The following is a 17,732-nucleotide window of genomic DNA, read 5'->3' on the forward strand; positions in this document are numbered from 1 at the left end:
GGGCGTTGCAGCAGTTTCCCAAAGCCGTGCGTCAATCAATTTGGGATGATCTTAACTGTAACGAGAATTCATTTGTAGTAGATGTTTTTTTTAGCTGGATATCTCGAAAAGGGGGCTAGTCTTAGAATTTCAGATAAGCATGCAAACATGGCGCGCTATAACGTAAAGCTACTCCAAATGTTTATATTCCTTTTTTGCAGTCAGCCCACCACGATTCGTAAAAAGAAGAAAAAAATCCTGGCTACCTCCACTTAGCCAGTGTGTCGCGCGACGTCACAAAAACTGTGAATAATCACCACGTCCAAGTGACGTGTACGCATTGAATACGCATTAATATGCCAAGCAAAAACTGAGCATTTCTTCATTTTTTTTTTCGGCATAGCCGCAGTCTGCCCCGTTTCGAAAGGAATCGAAAACTGCTGCCCGCCGATCGCATTGGCACATTGCCATTTAGAGCTGCCGGGAAGAATGGATTTATTTGCGTATTTAAAAATAAAATAAAAAATAAAATAAACTTGTTTAATATTGTAGAGCCCATTCGACACGTAGACGACATGACTCTGCCAACTCTCCTTCACTGAGGATCTGCTTTAGGCAGCATTTTTATCTTTCAGTCGCTCACCGCCGCGGTTTTCGACGAGCCACCGCGAGCTGGGAAATGCAAAGCGGGTGGCGCACCGCATTCGCCGGCACCACTCTTCCACTGCGCTAACTCGGTATCACCGAAGCCCTGTCTGCTTCTGCGTGTTACTCGCCTCTCGTCAGTCGATTATATGAGAAAAAGCTGTCAAGGAGAGGCAGTGCTATTCGCTTTGAAAAGCAAGCAAAAGTGACCTCCTATGAACGAGGAGATCATTTGATTGGGCTGTTTAAACAACGCGTTGGGTCGCCGCCCGATACTTTCCTCGGTAGTTACGTAAATTTGACGTCATGAGATTGGAATAAAAGTAGATTGGAATTATTTACGCTATAGCACCCATGACACCAATAACTACATATTTACCTCATTTTCACGAATCCAAGATGGGCTCCAAAGAAAATTATTTAAAAAGTTATTTATTGAATTTGGTCGATTGTCCACATGGAAAGTGCGATTCCTCGCTGTCAATGCCCCCACCTTCTTCCGGTAATCCATCTTAACAGCCCGAAGTGCTCGATATGTTTGATGCTTTGTTTTATTGACGTCTTATTGACGTATTAATTTTGTTAGTACCAAAATATGCTCACCGTATTTGTAGTCTGTGTGTATGGTTAGAATATAACGAGAATTAACAGTCTGTGTGTGCTGAGCTCTGTAGTAATAACTACATTGTACAGTCGTGAGCAAAAATTCAAGGACCACCGATTGATGACGCGAAAATTTATTTCTTCTTCGCAGCCGGGGTATGGGGGCAGGTTTAAATCAAGCGGTGTGGACTACACAAGCTTCTTCAAACAACTCAATGTACTGAGACAATTTCACTTTGCATGGATGCAGTAGAACAGAAAAAAAGAACGTTTTAGTAGTGTCGTGCCACACAGACTTTTGCTCTTGACTGTACGTTACGTAGCAATAACTGTAGGGCGTGTATGTGCGTATCGTGTTTAAACTTGAAAGAGACCCCAAATAGTAATATTAGGCTAAACTGATAGAAATGTACGGTTTTGGAATACCAAAAAGGTGACTTTTCCTAAATGCGGACGTTTTACTACATATGTAATATCGGTGGCGACGGCCCTGTTAAGCTTCAGGCCAAGCATTTCCGTGACATGGTGTATTCTGACAGAATCTGGTCCTGTTCGGTCATTGCTTGTCGAGAAGAAATGCCTCACATTCTGAACGAGTCGGAGATTCAGCCTAGGGCGCTTTCTTAGCGTTTTAGAACGCAGCTCCCAGGCGCAAGTTCCTGGGTTGAGCGTCGGCGTCCCTCGGTGTAACCGCGCGAACGCGCTCGTACCACTCATGGCGCGTTCGTCGTCGTCTCCATTCTGCCACAGGTGGTGCCGACGCCGCTCATCATGCCAGCGTTCCCATACTGCCTCTGGCGAAGGCACTGGCCCTCTGCTCATCGGTGCGGCGATTTCCGTTTCAAATTATTTGCCTCGATATGTCGCGAAGTGAAAACACGTATCGAGCTGCACTCAAATGTCGCATTAGGGAGTGTCGTAATCGTCGGTCTCTCTCTTTTTTTTTAAAGGGGAAACACGTGCCGAAGTACAAAGAGTTACTTTTAAATACGTGACGCCACACTGACGTGTGGGTGCTGCCGTCCTATACATAGCAAAATTGGAAAATTGAGGGGGACAGAAAATAGCAGACCTTGAAGGGATTTTACTACATTTTAGCCTTTTTTTTATCGTTTGTCTTTACTTTCTCTTTCAGAGAAACGCACAAAATACAATCCTTGCGGTGTTGTGTTCCAGCTGAACGCTATAGTGACGCTGCATAGGCTTGTAGAAAGCAGCAGTATAGGTCATAGTATTATAATAACACAGATAACCATGGCGTAGTAGTGCTAATGCCGAAAGATAATAATCGAATCAGAGGATCGCATAAAGATGTCGCATTAACGTCATCGAAGGAAGCGTTGGGGCCTCCGTCTTTATCGTTACTTTGTTTTTCGATGAATTTGTAAAAAATCGGCGATCATTGATGACACTTCGGATACGTCGTCGCATAGAGGAATTGTTCTGCGAAGCCTTTGCGTTCAGCTCCTGGCGGTAAGCTACGTCAATTATACCTCCTTACTATCGCACCTAAATTAGGGAAGAAGACACTTTGGGTTATTCAAATGAGGTGAATAGGGCCAGCATATCTTACCTTGGCGCGCAATAGCGAAGGCATTCACAAATGAATTGCACAATCGTCTCCTCGCAGCCTCAGTTGACCCGCCTGTAGGGCGGGCTGTCGGCCATTCTGATGGGGAATAATGGGGCGTTTGTAAAGGCCCCATCAAGCCACATGCGGGAACGTGTTTCTGTGACCTGAACGCATCAACCTTTATGCTTTATGCTTTATCATCAATAGCTTTATGACGACAGTATACGGTATATACTTATTGACTGCTTCGCTCGTCTGTATCCAGCCGCAGCTGCCTCGTGTGCCTGACGATGCCCCCCCACACGACAATGCATAGATGCTGCAGTTGTTGCTCCGGCGACTTCGTTCCCCAGCGGCCTCTATCTTGAGAACTACGTCGTTAGGTTACCCTCGCTCCCTTCGACCCGCAGCGGTGGCGATTACTGTTCTCGTTGCACCCAGCAGTCGCACTTCCTCGCGTCAGTGTGACGCGAGGAAGAGGTCCAGTTACTTTCTTAACAAAACGTCGTTTCATGCATTGAAGCACCAAAGTAACTGGAACGCCTATGCATTTCTCCGCAACGCTCCGGAATTGATATCTCGAATCTGGTGGCATCCTGATGATCGTTCCAAGTGCATCATACCCTTGAGAGCTCCACGGTTAGAACTTGTAAATGACAATGTGGGCCATAAGGTAATTAGATACAAAACTTAATTAGTGGATTCCTCTTAGTTAGTCGTTCGTGCATTGCAATTCTTTGCGCAATGAACGTCCGCCTCTTTGAGTAGCCCAGCTCACGAACTATAATTGTGCTGTCTGCCACAGGTAACCTTTAAAACCCTTTTTAAGTGTTCGCTGAAACACCCGGTATTGTATAACGCGCATTTGCACATTGACTTCAGTCCTCTTGGAAAGTAACTCGAAAAAACAAAAACAAGAAAAGTATTCAACCAGAATATAAACTATATTCGTCATGCGGAACTTCATGGAAGCCGTTCATTGATATTGTCGAAGATGATACAGTCGAAGACGACGAAAAGCGCCGTCGAGTACGATTCGAATACCGCGAGATGACGCCGAACTCAAGCATGTGTAGCCATAGCGTACCGTCTTGCAACGCGAGTTCACATTATTGATCCATGAGTTTAGGCTAAGAAAAGTGTTTTTAGTTAATAGGCACGCAAGAAAGCGTCAACTTTTTCTATGCATGGAGAGAGAGAGAGAGAAGGGGGAGGAAGGACAGGGAGGTTAGCCAGTGCAAGTACCGGCTGGCTACCCTGTGCTGGGGAAAGGGAATTAAAGGACAAAAAAAAACAAAAATTCACACAAGGTATTGCCTTTAAGTTCTAACCATAGAATAAAAAAAATGGGCTATTCATTTTCGTAGCATACATGTGTAATTCTTGTCGTCTTCATCGTTGTTGTTGTGGTTGCTGTTGTTGTTGTGGAGTTTATTTAAAACAATTCGCGTACGTTGTCATGGTGGACCTGGCTAAATGTTCAACAAGTACCAGAGAGGCCAAGCCACCATATGCATCAACAGCAGCAAGGTTCATCAGAACAACGCTGCAGCAGAGGCATTGTAAAAATTCCGACACGTTCTTGCGATTGACATACTGAAAAAAAATGCTGTTCTGGAAAACAGAACAGCATTTAGCAACGCAACATGCCCCCCCCCGCCCCCCCCTCCCACCTTAAAAAATATAAATAAACCCTGCACATTGCAACACCAGAAGTTAGCACCCATCAACTAGAAGCTCTTTCACAGCACCTTTTAATTTAATGAGTGGGATGGCCTCTTTTAGAAGGTCTAACATTGCAGATATTGGTTTGAAAGCGATTATGCCCGTGGGCTGGCTTCGTGTATCAGGAGGATATACAGATGAGGGAGACACCTTCTGGGCGCCCACCTACCGCGGTAGCCAAGGCCGCTTTATCCACACTGTGGCAACAGTGTATCCATGGCGCCAGGTCACTTCCGGCCATTCTTTCTCCAGAGTAAAATAGCCAAAGATAAAGAAGCATTTTGTCCCATAGTATATTACAGGCACATGTTCTTTATGTGTTCATATGTATCGAAAACATCATGCGCCGAGCCCTAATCGCCGAGGTCATGTATGCCGCTTTCGTGTTCTACTTAGCAGCAAAATTCATTTTTCAAACGTGCTAACTGTACAGCAAAAGTGGTACCGGCCGTAGAGTTCTCTATACTGATAGGCTGTTGTAACTTCCGGTTGTCTATAGGTCTTAACCGAGAGACTTTCGGGACCTTTTTTTGTAAACATAAAAAAGGGGCGTTGAGCTGCATAGCTTTCGGACGCGGGCTCGATCCCAACGATTTCGACGGGGCCGAAATGCAAATAACGCCCGTGCGCCTATATTATTGCGCATGTAAGAAGCCCAAGTGGTCAGAACAATTATTCCGGAGTCACCTTTTGTGGCGTGCTTCACAGTCAGACACTGGTTGTGACGCGTAATATCTCCCGAATTTACATTCTTGTTTCTCCACGGTTCGCGAAGTAGATATATACCCAAGCGAACAGATCACGAATGTCACCGTCGTGCCCGCCTTCCTCCGTCAAAAAACAGGTCAGCGGCTGTTCCGGCCACATGACGGGCCCCCTTCCGGTGAAACACTCTTCACGCGTTTTGTTGTTGTTGTTGTTGTTGTTGTTGTTGTTGTTGTTGTTGTTGCTGTTTTACAACGCGAATTGGCGTAGTGGCCAACGCTCTTCTTCCACGTCCGGTGAAAAACGAAAAGGACTACACAAATTCTCCTCTCCTACGCGCCCATTCAAGTTTTGCTGCAGCCCGCACGTCCGCGCCACTATATGCACGGCCCCTCGAGTTCCCGAGAATCAACAATCACCTCCTCCCCAAGGCAAACAAACATGCGAGCAAAGCGTGCGCGCAAAGCGTGCGCGCACAGCGCGGTCGAAGATGAGAGATTAGCTCGGTAAGAATCTGCGGGCAGTTTCGCGGCAGCGGCGGTAGGGGGCGTGGCCCGAGGCAGCGTAGCGCAGCGTCGGCCGCGAGGAAAAAGCAAGGTGCGAATTAGTTGCCCCGACATGCGTCGTGATTACGGGGTGTGGTTCGTGCGCCCCGTCAGCGCGGAACACTTTAGCGTGGCACGCTCGTTCGTCCTCCGGTGTGCGTGCGTGCGTGTGTCAGTGTGCGTGTGTGCGTGCGTATGTGCGCGTGCGTGCGAATGTGTATGTGCGTTGTTAGCATGCGGGCCGTGTCCGTACAGTTTCGTGCATGGACGCTCGAGTTAGTGCACGCACAGAGTCCATGCTGTCCTCAGCCGTGTGCTCTCTCTCACAAATGTGTGTGTGTGTGAGAGAGAGAGAGAGAGAGAGCACGGTTGACGCTCGTAAAAGGTAAAAGGCGCGCCACAGATGCCTATGCGCCGCGGACAGTCATAGGGGCGAGGGTTCGTTTTCTTGCTTTGTTCGAAACTTTGCTACACGTATGTGCGTATAGTACACGGCAGAGGAAGGTGCCTGAGCCGGGTCCTCGAAGGTTAATGGCACCGCGCCTCCGTATGTGTGCTCACGTACACGCTGTGGCCTTATGTGATCTACACGCGCAGGCGTGCTAATGGTAATAATTACGCCCGAGATTTTGACGCGTATCTCTCGTCCTGTCTCCTCCGCTGGCCGAGGGCCCATTGCTCACTTGCAACCACCACGTTAGATGGGGGGGGGGGGGGGGGGGGGTGAGAGAGAGACTCGTGTGTACGTGTGTACGCATCTGTCTGTCCAGGCGTTAGTCTTTCTTTCACCCTCTCTCTCTCTCTCGTTGGTGCTCGCGGCACTGATTGCAGGGTCGCGTTTATGAGTAACTCGAAAATTAGCCTCGTTGCCTGTTACAGCGCTGTAGTCGCGGGAGCAGTGTTTGCATAACCTGGCCTTGTCTGTCTTTCAGCGCCCCGGTGCATATTCATCTTAGCGGGAGCGAATAGCGCCATTGTAAACGTGTTATTTGCCTAACCGCCGGTGTTTAATCACGCACCGCAGGTCGAGGCTTTCACGTACTCGCTTATTTTAAACGGCCGGATCGTGGCGCGACGTTCGCGATCTTTTTTTTTTTTTTTCTTTAACCACCTCGAGAGAAATAATAGGCGCCGGAAGGAGGCATTGCTGGCGCGTATACGTCCCTGCCGTTCGTTATAGCTCTTCAAGGTTCTTTTTTGTTGTTGTTGTTAATGGTCACTTTCAATTGAAAAGTGACATCTACCAAAGCCGTCTCGTCATTCCCACTGGGGTGTCTTTGTTTCCGTTGAGTCGATATTGTAATTGTTGCATTTTCAAAGTGGCATTCAAGACGAGGCGTGTAGCTTGAGGGAGCGAGGAGGTTGATTGGCCATACCTGTGCCTTGTAAGAAAAAAAGAAAGTTGGTTTGGTTTCAAGCTCATTTGGCATGAAACCGAGCCATGTGTGTCAGCTTGCCGTTATCCTTGCGAAGTGCGCACCCCTAGCATTCGGCACTGTGGCGTATAATACATGGGGCGGATACTTGGGAGGATAACAAGGATTCTCGAGGAGGAGCTAAGGACCACGCAACGAGCAATGAAACTAAAAAGTGGCAGAGGTGACGTTGAGAGACGGGAAGACAGCGTTTGTGTTTGGCATACAAACGGGGTTTGCCGATATGCTATTACAAGGAAGGTTTGGCATGCAGGGCCGTGCAATGCGTAGAGCATGCATGCCGACCCTGCACAGAATGAATTCCACGGAGAGGGAAATTCACACCATGATGTGCGGCAGTAAACTATCAGTGGCGTGATATAATTAGAAAATCTGCGGGCAAGGGAATCGAGTACAATGACACAAGATGCAAGAAAGACGTCGCATGGAATTGTTTTGTATACCGCGTTTACATTTTCTGTACCTATAGTGTGTAGTGCAACAGTATTTAAGTGCACCAGAAGAAGAAGGCTATGCAGCTGTTCCTGGGTACTATAATAAACATTTGTTGACACGATTATGAATAATAATAATAATAATAATAATAATTATTATTATTATTATTATTATTATTATTATTATTATTATTATTATTATTATTATTATTATTATTATTATTATTATTATTATTATTATTATTATTATTATTATTATTATTAAACGGGACAGAAGACGGCGGTACCGCACAAATGAGGTGCTGGGTACTCCTTGTTCCTTGAACAGATAGTGCAGTGGTTAGACGTGTATAGCTTTGGAACACCTGCACGTAGTTTTGTATAAGAACGAATAGAAGAACACAAGAGTCAAGAGGAAGACAACGACATTAAAGAGAAACTGTGAAAGCAACAATGTGAACACTATAATTATGTGTGAAATTTCTCCTTTACCTTCCGACACCTTACAACGTAGGGGCGCCACGATGGGCACAAAAAAAAATCTGTGACCTTCAAGCAGCCAGCGCCTCGGCACGAGAGGACGAACGCGCGGGGCTAAAGCGCCGCATAAGGAACACGTCTAAATGGGAGTGGGCTATACACGCGCGCTCAGGCGTTACTAACCGCAGCTTTGCTTATTTGGACAAGCGCGGAACGGGAACCAGACGGTGGACGAAGGATGGAGGGGGGGGGGGGGATACACTTGGGAACGAAATGGAAACACAAGTTCAAGGCAACGCTTGGAGCCGCTTCGCAATTGTGACTAAACAGAGCGTCTTTCACCGGCTTGATTTGCTGTCTCCCAAACAGCAGGGGTGGGCTTCAAAAACGATACCTGCGCGAAGACGAGCGAAGGGCTGTCCGGCGGAGCGGAAAAGGAAGGAAAGAAAAAGAGCAAAGAAAGACGAAGCGAAAACAGAGCATAAATATACCAGTGAAAGCGTGCGGGTACACTAAAAAAAATAAAAGAAAAGAAAAGCTCGCTTCCGAGGAAGTGTCGAAAGCTCCGCGGGAGCTGTTAGTTGCTCTGTATATATATATGCACGTAAGGAACGGCTCCCGTGGACTCGGCGTATCTTTCTCTAAGCGGCTACATGGCCGACACGGCTCGTCTCCGTTCTTCAACCCTGTTTTCTTCGAAGCTACTTCGTTTGGGCCTTCGGGTTTCGAGTTTCTGGCGCAAATACGCGTATGACGTGCCTGTCGTCTATCGTTCATTGCAGGTCGGATCGGTTTCCCTACACTGCGTTTTTACTTTTCGATTTGTCATTCTGTGGCCATGGCGTTAGGCGGCCGAGCCTTCATGCCATTTATAAAAGCAAAGGTTTTGCTTGCAAACCCTCTAGGACCATGCTAGGACTCTCATGACCGTGGCTGGGTGCTGTATTGCCGAATTACTCACACGCCGGACAGCACTATACCATCTCTAGTATAGTATATACCGTTGCAGATGTCCTGGGTGCTGGTTCTGTTTTTATACGGAGTGATAAAACAAACAATACCTAAATACCATCACTGCAATGACTTTGCGTCATAAAGAGCACAAATCATTTAATAAAGGAAACATTTGTACCCCTGCGTTTCTGCTGTTTGCTGTTTTGCGCATCTGCTTGGTAAGTATTTCGCCGAGTAGCAGTTTACTGTCGCACTATATCTTCCGGACCGCCCCACCCTCCTACTCGGCGTACCGACCCTGGATACAGTGTCACAAACAAAGGGGGCCAAACTCCTTTGACGCCATACTGCGCGGTCGCGTGGGTCACATGTTTGGGAAATTTCCAGTCGCAAGTTGCAATCAGCTAGCTCAAGACAGGTAATTATCACCACCACCACCACCATCATTATTCATCATCATCATCATTATTATTATTATTATTATTATTATTATTATTATTATTATTATTATTATTATTATTATTATTATTATTATTATTATTATTATTATTATTATTATTATTATTATTATTATTATTATACCAGCTATCTTACACACAAACTTCAACTGATGCCAATGCCACTGTGTAGTATGTGCAATGTGAATCAAGACTTAGGCCCAGACCACAGGTGCGCTTACGGGCGCGCGCAAGCTGGCGTCCGTGCGTTCACGCATGCGCAGATGGTGCGGCACGGCTCGTACGCTTTGAAACGCGACGCTATCCCCGTGTATCCGGGGATCCCCGTGTATCCGGTGTGTTATCGCGCGCTCGGGCACAATCAGTCCTCTGTGAGGCAGATTGATATCACGCGAGAGAGTGACCTTTCTTTCTTTTTCCTTTTTTTACGCTGATCTAACAGGTCTAAAGATATAACAGTTACGTTCATATGCACGGTTTTTCAGCGAACACTTTGAAAATTTTGTAAAGGTTGCCTGTGGCAGATAGCTCAATTCTAGTTTATGAGCCGGTCTGCTCGAGACGGCTGACACTACTTGCACAACAAAGTGAAATGCAACATCGACTAATTAACAAGAATTCACTAATTAGCTTCCTAACTAATTATCTTATGGCCCATATTGCAATTTACAAATTCTAGTAGTGTACTTCGCAAGGCGGATCCACGTGGAACGAATTTTCCAGATGACACCAGTTTCGAGATATATATTCCCGAACTTTGCGGAGGAATCCATTAGCGTTCCAGTTACTTGTGTGCTTCAGTGCGTGAAGCCACGTTTTGTAAACAAATTAACTGGAACGCCAATGGATTTCTCCGCAAAGTTCGGGAATTCATATCTCGAGACTGGTGCCATCTGGAAAATTCGTTCCACGTGGATCCGCCTTGCGAACTCCAAGCCTGTAATTTGTAAATTGAAATATTGGCCTTACTGTAATTAGTTAAAAACTTAATTAGCGAATTTTTATTAATTGGTCGATTTCGCATCTCAATTTCTTTTGCAAGTATTGTCCGCCGCTTCAAGTAGACCTGCTCATGAAGTAGAATTGTGATACCTGCCACAGGCATCTATTAAAGATTTTTAAAAGTGTTCGCTGAAACACCCTGCGCACTGGAGCATTTTGAAGCACCGTCAATAACAAAGTACGAAGTGGCGTCGGCGTCTATCGGTGAGCCCAGAGAGCGCGCGCTGTCGTGCCTCTCTTGTAGATTCAAACCGCCATTTCTTTCGAGGCGCGGCAGGCGCAATCAAAGCGCGTAGACGCGAGCTTGCGCGCCTATAGGCAAGCGTATACGTGTGGCGTGGGCTTGCATGTACATTTTACGCGCTTTGCGGCCACACGAACGGTCCTAAAGTACACTTTGTAGTCATGCAACGAGTCGGCTATTTGGAGCTGCTCCCTGTTCTTGAACCTCGGAGCAGCTGCATGTGCAACTGCGCCGCGCGCAGTGAGGGCCCCTTTAGTCTACCTCTATATAGATGACTCTATGCTTTATATAGACCTCTATATAGATTACCTCTATATAGATGACTCTACGCTCTATATAGATGACTAAGGCTTCGGCGTGTCACTTGTGCGTGTTGCGCGTTTACTGTGTATGGGTGGGTCACTTCATGCGTCATGAGTTCCCTCTATAGATAGCATGCCACGAGTGTGACCAGGCAAACAGTGTCCACCGCGCCCTATTCGCAGTTGAAGAAAAAAAATGCACACTGGGCCGAAGGTCGAACCCGGGACCAACGCCTTTCCGGAGCGGTCGCTCAACCATCTCAGCTTAGCATGAGGCTGGCAGACACTATAGCGAGACCGTATAAAACAAAGGAGTGCTAGTGCTATAACATAGGTATACTGAGCATAGCAAATGTTAAGCTCAAATGGTAGGCAGATCGACACCCTCGGAAATGCATTGGTCCCGGGTTCGATCTCCGGGACCAGGACGAACTTGTACTCAACTGCGGCGTTTTAAGTCTCAGAAACCCGTATCGGGTCTCCTTTGTTGCTTCGCGATACAGTCGCGAAGCCCCCTTCTTCGTGTGTTGTTTTATTCGGCGCCGTCTTTGTAATCATGCTTAACCAACTAGCCCACCAACACATGCTCAGTGGATTACATTTTCTCTTTTGCTTTCATGTCTCCTATCACTATTGAAAGGGGGTGAGGGGACCTTGCAGTCTGAAAGTGCTTGCTATAGCAGGCAGATGTAATATTTATTGCTCCCGCACCCTTCAGAACACATCGAAGGGGCCCTACGCTTTTACTTCTTTATTTCTTTGTGTGTGCATCTTTGCATGCCATCGCGGAGAAATTTAACACAGCGCGAAATTTCATGTGGGATCAAAAAAATCGGAAAATAGCGATTGATGTTAACACCAATCATTATAATTTTTCAAAAACAGAAACAAAAACAAAAGAAAGGCTAGTCATTTTTTTTTAAATCTACTTTTTTTCTTTCTAGTTTCCACCGCGGTGTCCACCTTTCACTTTATCTAGGGTAATATAGACTGACGTTCGCCACTTGCTTCCATGACGTCACGGAAAACGTTCAGAAGTGCCGGAATTGACGGATGCTACGTAGAGCTCTTCCGCGTTCGCCTACATAGTCGACTTGGCGACGTCGTGTATACCGCGAGAGCCAGTTTGCTCACTTTAGCCGCGCGTAGATTCTGACGCGCATTTTACCCCAGCTTCCGCGCCTCGTGCATACATGCATAAACCTATGTGTGTCCGGAGGAGCGTGGGTGCATATACAATGTTCGAACATGTGTATTTTTGCACGCTTCTTGCTCTTCGCACGCCATTGGTTTTCTTACAAGCACTCCGAAGGGGCGCGAGACGAGATTTGCACGCACGTATACGCGGCACGGTGGTGTGTAGTACACCGAGGCCAGCCGCGAAGAAGACGAAGAACACGTGAGCGAGCCCGCTTCGTCCGGCTTATACCCGGTTTTCATCTGATTATTTCCTTTTTTCTCCAAACACAAAACGTTTACTTTTAAACTCACACGCCGAAATTGTTGACTCCCTTGTTGTCATTATTATTTTTAGGCACCTAATTAAACCGCCCGATTCTTGGCCAATCCCCCACTGTGGGTATGTGCCACCGCCACTAAGGGCAACAACGACAACAACGCCAGCATGACTGCGAAACGCCACGGTGCGCGCCGCCTTCTTTCCCGCCTCGAACGCTCGACGCGAGAACCGCCTCTGCCAAGACGGATCGCTGTCAGCGGAATTGGGTTCTCTTCGTGGCGTTAGAACGTCGCGCGCGGAACCGGATGTGCGTGTCTGTGCGTGCGTGCACAAGCACGTCTTTTTTTTTCTTGTTATAGCATGTGATAAGTACACCTCTCCGTCTGCCAGAACAAACACCTATAGAACGTACGACCTCTACTCTAAATTCTACTCGACCTACGTTACTCGACCTACGACCTCTACTCTAAAGTGGCTGTATTCGATAAACGTTTTAATGTGCTTGTGAAATATCGACTGTCGTTATCACGCAGATCGTTATCTCAAATGGCCGTGCGACCGCAGCGATCGTCTTGTCATCTCGCCAGTTTTAACCGTATGTGCCAGACGCCAAATCGCCAACTAAGTGAGGAGGCACGCTTACATAAAGGACCGCGATTTTATATGCAGGAAAGGCACAAAAGTCGGCATGTGTAATGGTGTTTTGGTCGACGAGCCAGGGGCTCCAACAGATGTTCGTATGTGCTATATGGCCTGCTAAAAGTAGAAGCGCGTGACAGCTTGGGGTGTGAAGCCTCAAAGCGCATGGCGACGATACATTTCCGTCGTCGGGATCCACTTTGCGAAGAAGGCGCGAGGATTCCAATTCATACGTCAGTGCGACAGTAAAAAGGATACGTGAACGTCATGCGCGCAGCCCCGCCCCCCCCCCCCCTCCCCCTATATATATCACGAAACACCATATTCCATGCGGGCACGACATATAGTCACAAACGCTCGGTTTTATTCCTCCCGAACAAAGTCTTTCTCGGACGTGGGGTCGGGCGACAAACTTCGGAGTACATTTCTACGCATAATTATACCGTCATTTGATGTTTTCTTTTCCCTTCCTCTCGTTCTTTCTTTTTCCGACTCTCTCTCTCTCTTCTGCCCACATAACCGAGTGGTTAGAATTGCGTAAGGCGCGCGCTCCCTGGCAAACTATAACGTTTCGCGTGGCCGTGAGGTACAAGACAAACAAGACAAAGAAAGGAAAACCCGTCGCCGCTCTCCTCGGCAGGTTTTTGCATGAAAAAAAAAGAAGAAAAAAAACGAAGAACAAGAAAAGAACACGAGCGGGCGCCGCTCGTGTCGAACGCGCAGTCGCACTCTCAAATTGCTCGCGGTTACAATTGTTGCGAAGGCGAGTGCGCCTTTGTTTCACGACGCCTACGCGGCGACCACGACGTCCGCGCAAGAGCTTATACGACGCGCACATAGGCGTTACAGCTGCGCTTGTGCAACCGTGCGTGCGGGGGGGGGGGTCTCGAGCGCGCGCTCCCGATGAAAGCAAATTAGCGTCCTTTCACTTTCTCGCCGCCTCAATGTTGCCGCACGCGAGTGCCCTTGTTGTGCAGTGTGTTCCATTGTCTGCGTCGCCAAACCGACCGGCGTCACGAGTGGACCCGCTTTCTCCTAAAAGATCCGCATGCTGTCCTGAGAACGCCACGTTTCTCCCGTAGTCGAGGCCTATCGAGGCTGTTTTAAAAAACCGGCAAAGATTCGGCCGATTCGTGACGCCTCTCTGGGAGGCCGTTCTCTGGATATCCCCGCTGGCTCTCGTATAGCAGCTTTTGTTTAGCTCGAGTAGCGTTTCTCGTTGGTGGCTTTAAGTCAGCGTTAACTTATTTTCCAAATTAAAGATAAATACAGTAACTAATAATAATAATAATAAAATGGAAGAATAAGGTACCAAGGACGCAGAAATCTCCAGCCGAAATAGAGTAAGCGAAGACAGTCATCTTCGCGATTAGTCGCGTCGTTTTAGAGAGAAGTGCAGACACACTCACACACACACACTCACACACACACACACACTCACACACACACTCTCACACACACATACACATACACACACTCACACACACACTCACACTCACACTCACACACATACACACACACGCACACACACATACGCACACATACACACACGCGCGCACACACACACACACACACACATAGTGTTGTGTGCCGGCAAAGCATGTGAAACACGCATATACGCATGTTGCGTGATACTAGTCATCACACACATTGCACCCAGCACACGTAGCATAAGAACACTGCAGTCTGAATAATAGATGGTTTGTACGTGGAATGCAATTACTTGCCCGCGGATATTGTAGCGTGAGCTATCTGTTGTACACTTCTCGACTTGGTCTGCAAAAGCAAGATGCTAGCAACACCCGTTCTAAGACACGCATGGCAACCCACAACTGCGCACAAGCTTGCTAAATAAAAAGAGGGGAAAAAAGTAAGAAATCAACTACAGCTTCCGAGACGTATGATGAAAAGGGCGCGCGTAAGAAAAGTGCACTGCACGCTTTCCAGCCATCGGATCTAGCGTTATAAAGCCTGCGAACGTGGGTTTGATTGATTAAGAAGACGCGCAGGTAATGTAGGGGTTGCGTGATTAATGGGTACAAAAAAATTACTGTCTCGGTCTTGGGTGGGATGCGATTTACGCCCCAATTTGGCTTTTCTTTACTTATTTTTTTGTTTTGTTCAAATATTTAGGCTTCCTTTAAAATGTTCTTTACTGTAACGTTGGTCTTAGTGGTCACTGCCCTAACTGCGCTGTTCCTTAGATGTGACGGATCGTATTCTAATAACCTCCTGAAGAGACTCTCGACCAAAGACGAAATTGTCGCGCTGATTAATTAATGTCGCGGAACCTAATAAGAAAGACGTCACGGAAGGACGGCCTAATGATGGAACTGGGAATTTTTTTTATTTCTTATTTCTTATTGGTTTTACTCCGACGCATACCAGAGTAGCCCTGGCACGCATTTTTGGCCCTCGGTATGTCCAAGCCATTTATCAGTGCCCGAAAACTTAGATTACGTGTAGATGACGCTTGATTGTTTTTGTTTTCTGTTTGATTTGCTTCTGTTTTTTGCTTTTTACAATTTCTTCTGAGCGTGCTCTGTATAATTCAAAGGCACGATCGACGCAAGCTGTCTTGATGAAGGATGTAATGTTCACCGAAGTGACGTACCGTACTTATGGAAGCTCTGCCCCAAAAAACATATATATATATATATATATATATATATATATATATATATATATATATATATATATGATGGTGCGCACCGGAGTGGACGCTAACGACCGCTGCAAGAAAAATGTTTCTCAGGTCTCCGAGGATGTGGCCAAACCTGTTGCTACAGCGTTAATGGGACGTAAGTTATTTTCTTTTTCTGCAGCGTATTCGTATCGCTCGCGATTTACGCGTCACCACGTGCTGCCATATAATTTTACGCAACTGCCGGCATACGTGCTACAATTCGGAAAGAGAAAATAAGAGAAGAACACCTATCATTCAGGTTTTCATTAACGTCACGCACCAGGCTTTGCACTGCCTGCGTTTTGTGCTTTTGTGTGTTGTTTCTGACATGACTGATCACTGTAGCCAGCTCGCTCAGCGTTCTTTCGATAACATAAAAAGAGGCTTATGCATGGTACTATAGTACTATGCGGCTAAAGAGGGACGAACAGGAACTGGTCCACCGCGTCAAACGGAAAGGTGATGACTCTATATAATGCATTATTGCACTTCGCTGACCATTGGGCGCAGTATTAGGGACCATGAGAACTATGGCTACTTAGCTCAAATTTACATAGAATTAAAAGGGAGGAAGGGACAAGGTGAGCGCTCCACGAGAAAGCGAACACGGAAGCGGCCCAGTCATGTGTCTTCTTTGCAAGACACGAGGTTTGTTTAAACTGCGTTTCACACGTACCTGTAGCGTTTTCACAGATGACGCACCCAGAGCGGTGCTAAGCATTGAGGAAGTAGAAGGGAGAGGAAGGGTACGTAGTACCAACACAGAAGGGCAACCGAGCGAGCCCCAGCGAGAGTCAAAACGCCGCTATAATGTCCGCCTCCCAAGCGATCACACTTCATGACGGCTCGACACAGTATCATAAAGCGGGAAACAAACCCGAAGGTGTCTGTGGAAAACCTGTTATAGTAAATAATTTAGGGCACTCTGAGGCATTCTTAGTATTTTTTTTCGAGCGATAATAATAATAATAATAATAATAATAATAATAATAATAATAATAATAATAATAATAATAATAATAATAATAATAATAATAATAATAATAATAATAATAATAATAATAATAATAATAATAATAATTAAAAAGGATGACAACTGTCCAAAATATTACGTCAGCCTTCACTAAACGCGTGCAGTCAAGTTAAGTAAATGACGCAAGTGGTCGCACGTGGAGACGCGCTTGTTCGCCCGCAACCGAGGGCTGCTATAGTCTTGCCGTGTATACGAGACCTGTTAGAGCAGCCTTGTTAATCTTTTATCATAGTTTGATTGTAAGTTTACATGCCAAATAAGTTGGAGAGTTCTAATCATTTATTATATAGCATCATCCTCTCTGACGAGAATAGCCTATCGAGCGGGTTAGCGCATTGCGGTTTGGTTATGCGAGAGTTAAAAGAGAGAGAGCAGTCGTAAGGGAACGGCAGGGTTTCAAAGAAAAGGGAATCTATAAGGTAGGCAGTTGGACAGCGGACCTGTCCTGCCTGGAGTTGGCTTTCATTCTTTTAAACTTCCAGATTCCAAACCGAAAAGCCAAGCCGCTTTGACTCTTGTTGCATACAGAAGACTAGGCTCCTCATACGACGACCGCCGGCTTCTTCCCTTCTTTTCTATTGCGTTATGTATTGCACGCTAACGATCCATTACCTACAGGTTCGAAGAGTGGCTGCTCTATAGCGTTCGCACACCATATAACCGAGAGGCTTTTCGTCTGCCGCACAGCTGCGCGTGTAACGCATACGTGTGCTTCGGACCATTTTCCTACTCGTACGTATACCGATTCTCCAAGGCCCACATGCATGGCGGGAAGCTCGAACCGAAGAGCGGGGGGGGGGGGGGGGGGGGGAGCCGATGCATAATTGAAT

Source organism: Dermacentor albipictus, chromosome 2 (assembly GCF_038994185.2).
Source record: "Dermacentor albipictus isolate Rhodes 1998 colony chromosome 2, USDA_Dalb.pri_finalv2, whole genome shotgun sequence".
Taxonomy (NCBI): Eukaryota; Metazoa; Arthropoda; class Arachnida; order Ixodida; family Ixodidae; genus Dermacentor; species Dermacentor albipictus.